The sequence below is a fragment of the Xiphophorus hellerii genome, chromosome 2, assembly GCF_003331165.1.
Source record: "Xiphophorus hellerii strain 12219 chromosome 2, Xiphophorus_hellerii-4.1, whole genome shotgun sequence".
NCBI classification, from domain to species: Eukaryota; Metazoa; Chordata; class Actinopteri; order Cyprinodontiformes; family Poeciliidae; genus Xiphophorus; species Xiphophorus hellerii.
Genome location: NC_045673.1, coordinates 29,178,889 through 29,192,174, shown reverse-complemented (window position 1 = coordinate 29,192,174; position 13,286 = coordinate 29,178,889). Strand labels below are relative to the sequence as shown.

At 42.8% G+C, this 13,286-nt stretch overlaps 1 protein-coding gene across 4 annotated transcripts in view; it reads right to left on the bottom strand.

Annotated features, from left to right (window-relative positions):
- The window catches only part of LOC116708141 (mgat4 family member C), a 151,225-nt gene that overhangs the window by 63,067 nt on the left and 74,872 nt on the right, over positions 1–13,286 (bottom strand). For 3 of the 4 annotated variants that reach the window (XM_032545945.1, XM_032545955.1, XM_032545965.1), the window contains one exon: positions 9,396–9,479. The gene's annotated coding sequence lies outside the window, so the exon portion shown is untranslated. Of the gene's footprint in view, positions 1–9,395; positions 9,480–9,721; positions 10,086–13,286 lie in introns of those variants that run through there. The other variant, XM_032545974.1, reaches the window with a different exon arrangement.

The following is a 13,286-nucleotide window of genomic DNA, read 5'->3' as shown; positions in this document are numbered from 1 at the left end:
GCGCCATCATTCTCCTGCCACTTCCTCTTCATCTTTTCAGCCAATAGAAACATCCGGTTGTTGATCACATGACTTGTGTGATGAGAAAAAAGTGTTTCCATAGCAGTTTTGAGCAATACACTAATTGTGATACAACTGAAAAATCACCAGCGGAAAAAAACGTTTTAGAGAAAAACGTGAATTGTTTCCGACAATGACGTGTTTCCATCAAGCAAAATTTTTTGCATAATTCTAATTTACGCAATCATATGGTCAGCGGAAATGCAGCCATCAACACACAGGACAAAAACAAATGTGCAACTTTTTTGGAGTCGTCATTTAACCTTACAGTCATGTGTGGCACCCAGGCTGGGACTCAAACACGGGATCTCCTTGCTGCCAGGCAACAGTGCAGAAAGCAAAACCAAGAAAACGTCTAAATTGTGTTTTTGAATGCCTTTCAAAAAGGCATCACGTTTAGCAGCTCAGCTCAAGACAAAATTAGCATTATTCGCTTAAACTGGAAAACAGTGCTTTGAGTTCAAAGTACATGAACGTACAAGCAGAAAATACAAAGAGGCAGTGATGAAGAACCAAACTTAAAAAGGCGCCCTGACCTGTTTTTCGTAAGTGTGATGAATAATGTGGTTTGACTCATTATGAGGTGCTTTGGTTCTTACTACAGGAGCAGAGGACAATTACAGAAGTCAACACTTCTTGGGATAAATGCCCAGGCCACTTGTTCAGCAAAGGCAGGGATGACTGTCGGGGTTTGGGGTTAAAGGTTAGCGTTAGCTGCTCTGGGCCACTGCAGCCCATTGACTCTGAACAGCAGGGTCAGCTGTGGGGGTGCAGAGACATTTCCTCAAGGTACGGCGTTCTAACCAAAACAAGATCTAAACATTCAATGAAAAAAACGGAAAAACACACAAAAGGGCTTGTTAGAAAAAAAATCAAGTGTTACCAAACTGTTGCAGCAAAAAAAAATCCAAGCTATTACATATGAAAATATTTAACAAGTATCCCAAGATATAAAAAATGGGTAATCAATGAATACATTAGAAACTTCAGTTTGAGCACAGTTTCTTTCAGCCTGACTTGACCACAGGAACGTCCTTCACAAAGGAAGGAAGTCACATTCAACTTTTCGCACACTGACCAGCAGATTGATCGGCATGGAGGAGGATTATGGTCACTCAACAAAAAAACAATTCTAACTTTAATCTCAGGAGATTAGAGTCAAAATTCTGAGATTAAAGTCAGAATGAATTATGATAATCATTATTTACTTACTACCGATCATTCAACTTTTGTTGTGAACCACAAAGAATTGAAATAAAACTATTACAGATAAAAACGGCTTGTTGCTAGAAAAACGTACATTTTCAAACATGAATCATTCAAACCACTCTTTTGAAGTGAACAGTTCTTTTTAAATACCCATAAGTCGCACCGCTAACATACATTCTAATAAATATTTTTTTTCCCTCTTAGGAAGCTAAGTGACTTCCTGTCCAACGCTGCAGCAGTGGCGCAGATAACATGCATGCCGAGTATGTACAGTATTTGTGCTTCGATTGGAAATATGCATTACAACCTCTAGACCCCGGGTATGTTAACAGCAGTGTGATTGTCTTGTTGCGGCCCCTCAGGCTCCAGCGCTGAATATACTTGAATCTGAGAAGGAGGGGGGGCTCCAGGGTCGAGGGCTCCTCCCTCGCCGGCCGCCTCTTCAGCGCCAACAGATAATTGTCTCCTCCTTTACCCGGAGAGAGATCGCCAGGTTTCTAGGACCTCCGCTCGGCGCGTCTCCTCCTCTCTCGCGCAGCCCGAGATGTCGCCGCGGTTTGCCATAATTACTTTTACTGATAGAGGTGAGCGCGAGGACATTTGCATCAGATGAGGCGCCGAGAGGTTCAAGTCTCCCCCACTCGTCATACGCGACTTTTAATGTCACCGTAATCTCTAAAGGTTAGCACTGGCGCCGCTACCGCTGGATCTGCACATCTAGCTGAATCAGTGATTTGGAAATAGGTTTGACATTGAGTTCGGCGAAACTCCAGAACGCACACAGTCTTGGGAACACACACGCATACACGCAAATACGCATACATATATATATATATATATATATATATATATATATATATATATATATATATATATATATATATATATATATATATATAGACACAGCGATAAGCACAAAGTAAATACAGAGGGAAAACATGGAGTCATGCTGTCCGTCTTCCGTTAGTGTTTTGAGCCGTATCCCTGAACTAACATATATCACACTGAGATTAGGGAGGTGAGGTCAGCAGCCCCCTCCTTTTATGAACCATGTAGGCTGTTGGGATAAACCCACAACAGAATCAATAGATAATGAAATGTGCATTTGTTAAAAAATATAGATTTTCATGGGATCTATCTTCCTGTAAATATTTTTCCTTCCTACTCTTTCTGAATCTTTAGGAAGTCATCAGAAAATCTCTCCTCTATTAACCCTTTAACAACGTTTTTACCAGCGTTGCACTGAGAAATACAGCCTATAACGAGCTCAGCAGATGGACAGTCCCACCGAGTGTTTGCTAATTGTTGCTGGCTAGTCTAAAGGAGCCGAGTGGGGCAGCACTTCTCTGTGAAGTGGAAGCTTGGAAACCGCAGCTCAGACAAGGAGCTTTGTCCTTGAAGGCGGAGCCAGGTCCAGCCAGGCGTTTTGCACAGCTGAATGGTCGCTACGGGGATCAAACATGCATGAAGGAATCAAAGCAACCAACATCAGCCAACACTGATGTTGATGCCAATACGTCCTGCATCCCTAGTTTTAATGTCATAGACAAATTTTGCTCTCACATTACATTGGCACACATTTCCCACTCTAGACTGCACAATTTGAACAGCATCTAAACTACCCTACCACAGATTCTTTTGGACACATCAGAAACTTTTGCTCCAACAGCGCCTCAGTAAACAACCCATACACACACTACTGCTACAAATTCAATGCAGCTGCAACTGAAATGGGTTGAAGATGAAAGGGAAACATATGCCATCACATACCTGGCTAAAATCGGCTCATTTTGACCACGCAGGTAAACATCAAATTGTCCTTCCCAATCGGTCATTTTATCCTTTAATAACAACGACCTCAAGGAAAAGTAACGCACCTGGTTATGGCACAGCAGAATACCGCAAATTCCACACCATCGATCCCGGTATACATGCACTAATCCGATCAGGAGAACATCCAAAGTGACACACAGATCGATTGATATATCAGAAATTTATATTCCACAAACATTCCTTTATTATGTGTCCATCCACGTAATTTGGTAATCACCAAAATATGTGGGAAATAGGAAAAAAATTGCAACAGAGGCTTCAGGTTTACAGCTCCCTCACAGGGTCAGGCTGGTATCAATAGTTCCCCCTCTTTCGTCTACATAATAAATGAAATCATCCTTTGGGGAAAAAAAAAATCATATTTACTCTGATTATATTTTTTTGATATTAAAACTCCTTGATGACCTGAAACACTTAACCAAAAGCAAAAACAGCAGGGGACAAATCCTCCGCGGCACCACCCAGCGGAATGATGAAACGCTTTGCGCCTGTGATCGTTTTGAACTGTCAAAAACGTCATGCTGTTGTCAAGTATGATCAGAAATGCTTAAAATATATTTTTTTTAGGAAAGTTTTATTTTGGGTTCCCACCAGGGCACACAAGCATGTTTTCAGGTTTTCCTGCTCGTTAGAAGGCTGGGAATGGAAGACGGAAACCTCAGAGAGACACAATTTGGAAATGTCCTTGAATCCACTCGGCAGCTGAGCGCCGACGCTGCAGAGGTGTTCAATAAAGAAAGCCTGCGTCTTTGTCTTTGTGTCACGTTTCCTCTTCCTCCCCCGATCATCCACTCAGAGAGAGCGACTGCTTGCCGTAGACTCCAAATCCCACACCTCCCAGAGCACAGCCGTCTGTTCCTCACACCTTCCTCATTCTCTTCTGAGTTTTTTTTTTTTTTTTCCTGCTTCTCAGATTCTGGTGACATTTTCCCAGAGCCAGATCTTTGCCTTGAGACATTGTGCATGTGCCCACACCTCTCCAACCCCATGGAAGCACACACATGCGGCACGCGCAAAAGCAGACACACACGCACCCCGTTCGCCTGGAGTCAGGCCCCTCAGAGAAGCTGGAGCCCAGCGCAGAGCAGAGGCTCCGGCGAATTCTCTGCTCTGCCTGTCAGTGCTGCTCTTTTGATCTGCAGCCAGCTGATGACAGATCTACATTAGGCTCATAGTCTTCCCTGCATTCGCACCCCCCCACACACACACACACACACCCCTCTTCCTTTCGTACAGGGAAGGGTGCTACTCTGAAATGTACAGCATTACAGTTCATCTAGATTCCAGTGAGGTCACGACTCTTAAGCGTTTTCTTACATCAGACAGAGAAATGTCAGTGCAGACTGGCTTCCAGATGTCAGAAGAAAACTGAATGTGTGTGGACTACAGATCCTGTAGAGCAAAAAAGAAAAAAAAAAAAGTCTGATATATTCATATCGGATTAAAAAAAGACACTGAGCTATGTTTTGTTGCATCAATGTGCATCCAGAATTCCTAGCATCCATCCATCCAGAGTTTACTTCGATTAAACCGAGATCAAAGTTTTCAGGCAGATCAGAGTTTATTCTTTGGTCTGCATCAGAGTTCGATTCCGCATTCACACGTCCCCAAACGAACTGGACCGTCTACACAAGTGAGCCAAAGTTCGATTAAAGTGGACTAAACAGGGCCGGTGTGAACGCACCCCGATTACAATGTTAGACTTTGATATTCAAGTAATAAAAACTTTTAGCAGCCAAAAGTTTTAATTCTCCAACCCGTCACAATGAACCCGTCACATTACCATCCAGATAGTCACCTAAATGTGTATCTTTCTCTAGAAGTGGTTTCAATTTTGCCAATAATTCTCTTAAAAATAATAAACATTTACAGTAATCCTTAAAGTTTACATTTTATCCAACTTAGAGACATTGAACTCACAGCTGCTGAAGTCCAGTGAGTGACAGACAGCAACAGCGACGGAGCAAACAAAACCCAACCAGCTGTTCTGTCTGAGAGGCTTCACCTGCCTTTCACTGCACTGTGCAGCAGGAATATCTGTTATTTGCCTTGGTGAGCATGTGGAGGTTAAGACCATATTGCTTCTGTTTGTTACTACAGACCTGCACTTTGATTCACTGAAGCAAAGCCTTTGTGCTGGCTGTAAATTGCCAATCAACCCATCACATTACCATTCAGATCGTCGCCGCGACGTCCATATCAAAAGGTCACGGCCTGTCTCAGAGGAGTTATTATGTCACACCCTCGTAGGTCGTTTGACGTATTTTCTTGCCAGGAGGAGAGAGGTGCTCACAGATGCACGGCGGCGATGACGTCGGCGTGATGGAGATTTCTTTCGCCAACAAAACGAGGGTGGCAACGGAGGAATGAGCGCCTCAGGCTACACGGGGGCAAATTAGACAGATCAAATGTGAGGAAACAGAGGAAACACAGGAGTCGGGGCGAACTGGGGCGGAGGGGGATCGCGAATGACGTCAGCGACGGATCCAGTGTTGCGCCTAACGCCGAGCGCCTGTCTGCAAATATCATGCGTTATCATTGCATCTGTCGCAAAACAGCCTAAAAATGTCAGCTGAATCGCAGGTGAGCCTTTGTATCTCGAGTCCTGCACGAGGGCGCCGCTTCGCTATTCAACAGGCGGCCAAATGTCAAGCAAAGTGTTGTATGAATATGACTAATTTGACCTATATCAGCTGCTTCTTTTCTCTACTAACACGGTTCACTCTGGTCTGCTATCAGGCTGCAGGAAACACAGTGGTCCTAAATAGGTCTTATAAAAATACAGAGGATTCGTAAACTGTACCGTTACTAGGGCTGAAGCGATTAGTTGATTTTTGAAATAATTCTCAACTAATTTAGGAATCAAATCATTTACTTAAAAAAGTAGGTCATTTTCTAAAAGAATAACATACAGCCTGGTGATTAGGTTAAAACTTTACAAATATAGATTTTGTTAAAATTCCTGAAGTGGCATCGTTTTAGCAAAATCTCCCAAAAAAATATCTCCTATTAAGCACCTTTTGCTATCCAATTATTAATCTGGTAATCTAAAAATAATTATCAATAGATCAGTGCTACACTGGACTCATGTTAAATAGAAAAGGCTGAACTGTTCACATCATGTTCAAAGTGTTCTGTTAGCTGCAGATACAATCTTTGCAACAGGACAACTGTCCCCTCTAAATGACATACAGACAATATGTTATTTATATAGTTTTAACTTAATCACTGCTCTCAGTGTGTTGTTCTTTCAAAAAAATTGACTTTTTTTTTGTACGTTCAATTACTAAATTAGTTGATGATTATTTCAATAATCGATTAAGAACGATTAATCTGATGAATCATTTCAGCTCTAGTCTCCCACCTTAAGCTTGACAATAATTTAATTATAAAGAGAAAAAATGTAGAAATGTTAAACACTTTTCTGATTCACAGTAAGATTCCCAGCAGCTTGTTTCAGTGGCATTTTAAATCCCCACCCAGTTTTCGGACTATCTGTTGCAGGAGAGCATGCAGCCACTTCTTCCAAACAAATCAGCCGCCTTAGAAGCAAACGCCCTTTGAAACTCTGCTCCTCCAAGGTTTCCCTCTCATTTGGAATCTAAACCTCCCTTCATTTCTCTGGGTAATTCTGTCCTGTAGGAGAAACAGCTGTTTGCATGAATCTTTAATGTTCACCCACACTAAGCGTGCCTTTCCAACAGATGAGAACCAAGACCATCACCTTGATTTGAAGTCCAGAACCCTTTCAGAATTCCAAATGCCTCGTTGGCTGGAGAGCAACACTTTCAAATGTTGCAAATTAGTAAAAGGAAAACCAGTCCAGTAAGAACGGTACGAAATGGGGACAGTCCAGAGGAAATGTTTGAAGTATAAAGAATAAAATGTTGGCGGTGTTTAATCTCAGTTTACTCTTAGTTCACACTACATAGGAAAACAGAAAACAGCACCTTTTTCATTTACTGTCGGACATCAAATCCCACCCAACTTTTCCTACACACTTTGCAGATTACATGTTTCTGCTCCTGGTTTGATTATTTAACTTTTCTTCGGTCACAGACTGTGTCATTTAACCCGCTCAACTTTTTTATTCTGTGCTCTTTTCCAAAGTTTTTTTTTGCGTGTGTGACGTTTCAGAAAAACCGTCACGCCGTCACCCCGCTCCATGGCGATCATCGCTGTCTAACCGTGACATCTGCCGTGCTCTTCCTGAGCATGGCGCTAAGACTGCGGGAGGATTAAGAGACTGGTGTCCACTGGACCCCTTTAGCTTTAGCTGGTGGTAAAAGCACGCTTTTACCACCAGCTTTCCTCCTATCTGACCGTGACATATGCTGCGCTCCTCCTGAGCATCACACTAAGACCGCAGGAGGTTAAACCTGAATTAGATCCAGATGATTGAAGTTTTTTTGCACCTGTCTTTTTAACGAGCTCTTCCTTTGCCCTCTGAGCCACGCTGCTTCCCGCTTGCTCTGTTTTGACATCGACCTGTTACATCATCAACAAGCATTAGCTGAATGCTAGCTGGCACACTACAGATCTCTATAATAGGCCAATTTTTTATCATTTCCACTGTATATATTGTGCATTATTAACGTGATACATAAATGAAAAAGGATGGAGTGGTTTGCTACTAATTGTCAGCACTATGACAACTAGAAACAAGGTCCTAGGGCATCACATTTCACAAGTCAGGAAAACGTTTAAAAAGAAATAGAAGGGGAGTGGGATGTCGGTCAGTTTGCTAGCTTGACTTTGACAAGTTAACATGTAAATGTGCTGTGGAATTTGGTGTTTCAGTTCCATAAAAAGAAAAATTAAATTGGTGACCCATACACGCACTCTCTGACGGATCAGCAGTAGAGCAGCTGCTTAAATGAGCTAATGAACCACCGCTGTGTTCATACTATCACTTAATAAAAATTGGCAAAATAATTAATAGTCTGAAAACATAAAACTGTATGAGAATGAAGGCTCCGTTCTTTGTGTGGGAAATGTTTGGGTCTTTTCTGCTGTTGAATCCTGATAGATTAGTGCTTTGGCTACAGGTCTGTGTGTAGCGTACTCAACAGAGTGAGAAAAAAAAAAGAATATAAGCAGTTTTCAGTTTTTCTTCAATGGTTTTTCTGCGTTATTTTTTCCTTTGCTGTGGCGCAAAGTTAATACCTACATCTCCAGGTTTCCTTTTGCTAGCAGAATTGTCCTAGCCTGGCTATGGATGGGAGTAAAAAAATTGTCTTTTGGCCTTCCAACGTCACACAAATATGCCTTCTGTACACAGAAAGGGATGATTTTGAGTATGTTTTGGAAATAGGACAATCTGAGAATTAGGCAAGCACAAAAAGCGCAATAGAATTGTCAATTCTACATTTGAATCCTTTGTCCCAGGACCTGAATCGATCTCTTCCTCTCCACAGGATAAATGTATTTCTACATTTGCTTAAGTTAAAAAAGGTATCATCTTTTGTTTTTAAAGTGAACTTTCTTTGTAACAGTTGTTACAAGCATAAAGCAACATTTTTAGGGTCATCACAACACAACAAAATTAAAGCATCAACAATTCGTGAAGCTGCCTCTGCTTACTGCTTTTGCACACATGTAAGCACTGAAATTTGAAGCTCATGATTAGAGCAGCAGATCTGCCGTGATGAACTAACATCTTCAGCACGCTAATAATTAGGCAAGCTGATGTGCAGGGTGAGCATATTCAGAAAAAAAACATTTGCACACACCCAAACACACACACACCACCACTGTTGTGTAATCTAAATTTAGAGGAAAATGAATCAGTTCTTTGGGTAAGTTGTTTAGCTATCAGAGCAGGATATTTGGACTTGTTTAAACTTTGCAAAAGATTGCAAAAATAAATTTAAAAATAGAAAAAGCAATAATGGCACCAAAGTGCAACTACTGCAAGTCACTATCTTCGTCCATCCAACACAAGCGCGGTTTGGGAGTTTCAAATTGTCACCCTAACTGAAAGTGAAGCCCAGAAGACAATCCTAAAATCATCATTTTTGTTTATGGATCCTTGTCTTGCCCCACAGCGCTCAAATCCATCAAGTGTAAAACTTTCAAGCTACGAATCAAATCATACTCAACTTCATTGTTGAAAGCATAATAAACAACACTTTGCTTAAAAGCAAATGAGTTTTTATAGCAGCTGAGGCGCGTTTGCCTTTCCTAAAGCCTCCTCTCTGTGTGAGAGCAGCTTTTTTTATTTAGGGAAGCAAACGTAGGCAGCTGCAGGAAAACCCATTTGAACACAAACTACAAAGAGAAGAAGGGATTACCTTGAGAAGTTCAGATGCGTTTGTACGAGAGACTGCGTCGGGTGGCATGGACGGGACACATGAACACGTCTGCTTCTGCTGTACCTGGCAAACGACGACAGTGATCAGACATCAAACATCACTTTATCAACCCTGAGTTGAGCAACACAATTGACAAAGAAAATTAAGAAAAGTTTGGACAGACAGTAGTCCAACTCACAACCCACACCGGAGTCATTCACACACACACACAGCAGCGCAAAAAAAGCAACAAAAAAGATTTAAAAAATGCTTTAAATTCCCAGGGCAGCCGTAGAGTCGGCAGACTGCGTCGCCTGGCGCCTTACTGAATCTCCAGAGCCCCCCGCCCCGAGGAGAACAGCGCCGAGCCAAGGATGTCCAGAAACGTTAACTGTCGCCGTCTGTCTTCCCGCTCAGACACTGACGGTTCTGACGAGGAGGCGCTGCGCTCCCTACGCCGGGGCAGGGTAATTGGCTAGAGATGATGGGCCATAAACATACATCAGAGGGGCGGCGGAGCGCCAAGCAGACAGCTAACTAAAGGCTCCCCTTCTGCCGAGTGGCTCTTGTTTGTCGTACGCACATGTGCACACGCGCTCTTCATTGTCTTGCTCTCCCTGGGCATTCACGCTCTTTGAACACACGGGCTGGCCCTCGGCTACTGTAGTAGAGAGAGGAAAAAGCCCGCCACTCCCCTGTATTTATCACCATAAACCCACTTTGGCACACTGTGTACGGTATTCTGACTGTTTCCTCTCAGCGTTACAGCCATGCCCGTCTCCCCCAGGATGCTCTTTCCTCCTATTATCCTCCACTGATATATAAAAATAGTGCCCCATTCAAAATGCATCATAGCCATAACTGATAGGATGCACCTCTGTCTTAACATTACTACCAGCACACCGCGGTGGGTAATAGGCTGTCCTGTTCCTGCGGTGCTATCACCGCCATGCAGACTTCGCATCCCATTACCATAAACACTTGGGTCATAATAAGCAGGGAGATTCCTCCGCTCAGGACCACAACTCTTCCAGAGGAGGTCAGCCATGTCAGAGGGTCTCTGGGGGTTCCGAGAAAACAGGGCTGTGTGAGGGTGTTTCCACCCTGTTCCTTCTTATACCCCAACGCAAATATCGTAGACACCCTTAAAACATGTAAAAAAAATAAAATAAAAAAAAAATGTTAGAAAATGCCATGCTTTTACCACTCTAACTCCTCGTTGCGGTTCTCCTGAGTTACATTCCCGACCTTGGTACCTTTGCCGCATGTCTTCCCCCCCTTCTCTCTGCCCCCTTCCTGTCTACCTACTGTCAGAAAAACTGAAAAAGTTGTGTGCGCTGTAAACAATCATCCCCCACTGCAAATAGAGATGTGCCAGGCCAAACAATACCTATCCCGGCAATAAAATGCTTCGTTCTGACTTTAATCGCTCGATATTTAGAAGCGTGGCGAACTCTGACTTAATAGTTTCGCTCAGTTCCTCTGTTGCCTTTGCCAAACTGTACACCCCAAAATAGGCAAACTACAATTCTAAGACAGCACAGGAAATCATCGTTCACAACTTATCCTTAATTGCCAATTGCAGGTGGGCTCAACCACCTTCACTCCACATAGTGTCAGGGGTCGCGGGTGTTATAAAGCTGGAAAAAAAACCCAGAGACAATTCTTTTGTAAAATTGTAGACTGTAAATTTCTGCTAACAGCATTATATACAACTGAGGGTTTTTTCACCATACATCTCATTAGCTTCGTTAGCCTTCGTGAGATGCCATTTTGTTACAACAGGTAAAAGAACTGTTATCAATAATAACTTCACAGAGCTTTCCTCCAAAATCTGAACTACAGTAAACCAGAATGGGATTCTGGAAGATTTTTGATTTAGAACCATAACATTACAATGTCATAATACTGGTAACTGGCATATAGCTATCCATCTGTTCTGGATGTTTGGCATGTTTTCGATCATGAAAATGATTAAAGACCTTGAAACCAATGCCAGGTAATTTGGCTGACACAGTAGCAGGTGCATGTACCATCTCATGATGCTCCCCCTAAAGATATTTCTCATAGTCAACACAGCTTTGCCATAATATCCTGAGCTGTGACTTCTGACTAAGGATTTCCCAAATGGATTGGAAGTGTTTCTAAGACTCTATGTTTTCCGGACACAAGTGGCAACCCAGAGACCCCTCACTTCTCATAGTAAACTGAAACTTCAAGGGAAAAAGTATATCTGATAGCAAAAGCAAGAGAGAGAAGAAGAGAGAGAGAGAGACAAAGCAACACGCTCATTATTCAGAGAGACACTCGAGGCCACGGGAAATGGCACACTTCATTTTTCTTGTCAAACTTCTCCTGGCTTAATGGTGTGCTCACAGCAAGCGCTGAAACAAAAGGGATGACACGGCCAGGCCCGACACGTAGGAAGGAGGGCCGACCGCGACGGCGGCTGCCGCCCCAAATTCCTCCCGGCGGCGGACCACCTGTGTCGCCGAAGCCGCTGAAGGCGTTCCGCCGGCAAAATAAATGGCTCATCTTTCTGGAAGGTAGACGGGTGAATACGGCGCGGGGCTAGCTTCCGCAGTCCAAAATGAAATATGGTCTCAATTACAGTCTAACTATGGAGAGGCACAGATGTTCCTATTGTTCCTCCCATTCCACATCCTCCTGAACCGTCCCTCATTATTGCCTTCATTACCGGTGCCATCGATATGGCAGGCAGCTGCCAGAAAACCTAGATGTATCCACAACTCATGATGCAAACAGCAATTAATCATCCGTCCAGCAATTACACAATGTACCTCGTATTGATTTCAAACGCTGACACTTTTTCTATTTAATTTATACGCCGGCAGCCCCAACGACGGAGGATACGCGAGGCATGCAAAGCAATCTCTCTCCGCATCCACAAAACTCTGGCTGTGTTTGGATCTGAGAAACGATGGGGGCAGGTGTTACGGTACAGCCTTCATTCCGCTGCATTCCCATTTTAAAGCAAGGCAGTGGGGCTGCGGCGTTAGACAGCCTCTTTTGTTCAACTCCTAATTGGAGTAATTTATTGTCCTAACAGGCAGAGCAGCTGTAGCTTTACAGCATCGCGCCAATTAAAACCAGATGCTGGAATGAAAAGATGGGGCTGAACGTGACTGGGGGACCAATCACTAATATTAATTCAGATGACTGTGAGCTGAATACGGGAGGCTCTCTTCAACACTCTGCTTTTACAGTCGCACCGAACACGAGAGGTTTCATGACAGTCAGACCACCGAAACGTCACGCATCATTTCTAATAATGGAGGCCATTATCTGCCAGACTTAACAATGAACCAAAATCTATGGGAACGCCCAACAGAGTCTGCAGTTACCAGAGACGTGACGTTCACTTACGATTCAATTCTAATGAACGGCTCTTTACCCTGAACGATACCACTGAGTTAGTGAGTCATTCTTTGTTTTTCACAACCTTTCTATTTTATTTAATTTAAAAATAGATTTATTTAATCTGATAATAAATGAAATAGAAGAAAGCAGCACAAACTCTCATTGGTCACTGTTTGTTTTCGTTACGTCTCACGGTGACACCGGCTGCTACCCACTGCTGCGTTTCCACTGACAACAAAACTGCTCATTTCGACGTTTCCAAAATGAACTTGCTTAATGGAATTATGCCAATTTTGGAAAAAACTCGCATCTTTCGATAAAACGTTTTGGTGCTAAGGTGAGGTGGTTTTTTTGACCGTATATTAATTTTTTTTTGTTTTTGCAAAACTACAACAGAAACACTTTTTTTTTTATTTTGCATCTACTGAGTCACATGATCAAAACCGAATGTTGCCACTAGTACAACACGAAGGGGAAGACGACACGTAATGGCACGGCCACTAATTTTTA